The 3,736-nt window shown below is 39.4% G+C and overlaps 1 pseudogene; it reads right to left on the reverse strand.

Annotated features, from left to right (window-relative positions):
• Nucleotides 1–351: 351 nt before the first annotated feature.
• LOC103741147 lies at nt 352–675 on the reverse strand (annotated as a pseudogene).
• Nucleotides 676–3,736: the final 3,061 nt, after the last annotated feature.

Consider the following 3,736-nt stretch of genomic DNA (forward strand, 5'->3'; position numbering starts at 1 on the left):
GAGTAAGGAATAAAGGAGCTCCTGACTCTACTGGATGAATGTTTGGTCTCTTTGCAGCTCAAAGAACTTTTCCATAACAGTTGTATTACAAGTCACATTCAAATAATAAAGCAAAACCATCTACACATCAGTATATTGTATATTTCTCAGCTTATTAAAACATCATTAATTTTTTGATGCAGCAAACAAATTCCAACTCTGATTGCTGCACAAAAGGACAGAAGAAAATCTATTTTTCAATTAACTATAGCTCAGTTGCACATAGGCACCATGCGTTAGGGGAAAAATTATTTGCTGAACTACATGCATTAAATACTGAAAAAATGAACCATTTATTATAATTTATTTTATTTAACAGTCTAAGAAGTTAGCAGCCATCAATAGTTCCAGGGCAATTTCAGATATAACCAGAAATTCATAAATCTCAGTGGAGCTGCTAGTACAGTGGTCCTTGTAGGTAAACTACATGCATACTTTCGAGAGCATGTGAAAGGTCTCTACAACTGACCGCATTGGTTTCATCTTCAGCTAACCAAGCTCGCCCACTCAGCATGGCTTTTACTGTCCCTGATGTTCTCTTTTTACAATGAATTCATGACCATCAAGAGACATTAATTTGATATACATGGTATTAAGGCCTTCATGGCCACTATAGATTTTGTCCTCTTCATCCATTATGTTCTTATAAAATTCTACTTTGATCCCACAGAAATTTTCATCATTTCAGGTCAGTCCCACAGCCACTGCAGCCATGTCTCCTCATAGCACCCACAGCCCCTATTTAGGGCTGCCCCTCATCCCTGGGAAAATCCTTCAATATAACAACATATGTATCAATTTTACCTCTATTACAGAGAAACACATATTCACGTATAAGTGTCTTGAAATGACTCAGAAATCATCTAGGAAATGTTTTCTGGAATGGAGAGATGGCTCAGTGGTTAAAAGCACTGGCTGCTCCTGCAGAGGACCTGGGTTCAATGCCCAGCACCCACATGGCAGCTAACAACCATCTCTAGCTCCAATTCCAGGGGATCCAACAGCCTCTTCTGACCTCTGCAGGCATTGGATGAAAGGGTGCACCGACTGCCCTGCAAGCAATACTCTCATGCACATAAAAGTAATAAATAAAGAAATTTTCAGTGTTTTCCTGTAACTGATGACAACGGCCATGCATTTTACTGCATACAGGGCAGCACTCCTTTCCCCAAGGCAAGTGAAAACAACCCACTGACTAAAGCAGTTTTAAAGCAAGCACACTTAATTAAAAAGTTGTATCCACTACTTAGCACACTGGTCCTCTGTTCACAATAGACATAAGAACTGCAGCTCACACTGCCCCAATCAACTGAAATATTTAACTAATGTGACTATCCTTTGCATAGTCAACAGGGAAAATTTAAGTTCTTAGAAATGTTATGCTTTATTAGAGTTTTAAAACAATGGAGGATGGAGAATTATTCTCCTGACTAATAGAAGCTTCTCTTGAGACTGGAAGGTTCAGAAGCTTATCCGAGAGTGCATCCAGTTACTGTATCTTAAATTTACAATGTGCAAGAAATGAGGTCTCAGGAATAATGGCACCTTGAACCATGGAACCACTGAAAGACTCAAAATAATTACAGCCCTTAGGTTATAAAATTTTCACGTTAAAAAGTCTTAAGGCAGAAGCTGCAATGCATCCTTATGGGAATGGGCATCAATAGTTCAATAAAGCAGATTAGAAAAAGGAAGGTTGTTACAAAGAACTCCAGACTATGTGTGGCTACAGAGAGTTGAGGGGGGAGGGGTGATGGCTGTTAAAAAAAAAAAGAACAGGGGTTCAGACCTCCATGGGGTAGTATCTGGGAGCTTAACAGACCACCAGAGAGTGCCATGTTCTGGCCTTCCTCCGGCCTCCAACTACCAGAGGACCTGAGAACCCAGGGGAAAGCCTGACAGCCCCTGGATCCGGCCTCCACATGGTGGTGAGCTTCCCCTAATTGCGCCATACCATCCCTCTACCTGGAATTTTGTGAGCCACTCCTAAGGCCCCAGGGAAGACCTGCCTTTGGGAATCTAAGTCTGGGATCTCAGCAGACCACCAGAGAGTGCCCAGTAATTCTGGGCCCCCTCTGACCTCCCTTTGGCATAGGGTTAACAATGCACAGGACTGCCTATGAGAGCCTGGACCCTGCCTCCACCGTGGTGAAGAAAGCCTGAGTATACCTGACTGGAACCTGAATTGGGCTTCTGAGGATACCCCTGAATAGCTGATCTGAAGCCATCAGTTCCCTCCAAAATAAACCTGAGAGAACATGAACCCTGAACTAGCTTTACATAAGCAATAAAGAAAGGATCTAGGCACCCAGATAATAGAAGCATACTTCAACTTAATTGTCATATCAGAACCATAAACAACAAAAGAAATCCACATGCCAAAACCACAACAAAAGAATAATAAAATGGAAAGCCAAAACACAATGTCTCCACCAAGCCCCACCAATCCTGTAGAACAGTTATACAAGGAGAAACCCCTAGAAATAACCCAGGACATGGAATTTAAAAGAATAATCATAAACATGCTCAAGGAATTCAATGAATTTAAAGAACACATGAACAAACAAACAAACAAATCAAAGAGCTAAAAGAAGACAGGGATAAACTTGTGAATGAATTTACAAAAGAGATAGAAACATTGAAGAAAACTCAAGCAGAAATGAGGAAGGAAGTGCAAAACTCAATAAGTCAACTTGAAACAACAGGGGAAAGCCTCACCTCTACAATGAATGAAATGGAAAACAGAATATCAACACTGGAGAAAAAAGTTGAAGAACTGGACCATTCAAGCAAAGATTATGGAAAATTTTTAAAAACACAGCAATGGAATATGCAAGAGATGTGGGACACTATGAAAAGACCAAATCTATGGATCACAGGAATAAAGGAAGGAGAAGAATTTCAGGTTAGTGGTGTTGATCAGATCATAAACAGGATTGTAGAAGAGAATTTCCTGAAATTAAGGAATGATATCCCCATACAAATACAGGAAGCACACAGAATACCAAATAGATAGGATCAGAAAAGAAATTCCCCATGACATATCATAGTAAAAACACTAAATGTACAGAACAAAGAGAGAATACTAAAAGCAGCAAAAGAAAAACAACAAGTCACATACAAAAGAAACCCCATTAGAATTACGGTTGACTTATCGATACAAACTATGAAAGCCAGAAGAACCTGAACCAAGGTATTCCCAGTTCTACATAACAATAGAATATTCCAGCCCAGAATACTATACCCAGAAAAAATGTCTATCATAGTTGAGAGGGGAAGAAAAATCTTCCATGACATTAATAGCCTGAAAGAATACATGTCCACAAAACCAGCCCTTCAAAAATACTTCAAGCAATACAGAGAGCAGAGAGAGAAACAACTACGCCTTGGGGCAACAAAAGAAAATAAACAAAGATATAATCTAGGAAACACAAAATTACACAGAGAACACAAATAGCAATCAAAATGATGGCGACAAATACACACCTTTCAATAGTAACCTTAAATGTCAATGGACTGAACTCCCCAGTCAAAAGACACAGGCTAAGTGAATGGATTAAGAAACAAAATGCATTTCGTTGCTGTCTGCAAGAAAACCATCTCACCTTCAAGATAAAAGGATGGAAAAGAATATTCCAAGCAAATGGCAAAAGAAACAAGCAGGGATTGCAATTCTAATATCTGACAAAATAGACTT

Source organism: Nannospalax galili, unplaced genomic scaffold (assembly GCF_000622305.1).
Source record: "Nannospalax galili isolate Female #2095 unplaced genomic scaffold, S.galili_v1.0 scaffold2391, whole genome shotgun sequence".
Taxonomy (NCBI): Eukaryota; Metazoa; Chordata; class Mammalia; order Rodentia; family Spalacidae; genus Nannospalax; species Nannospalax galili.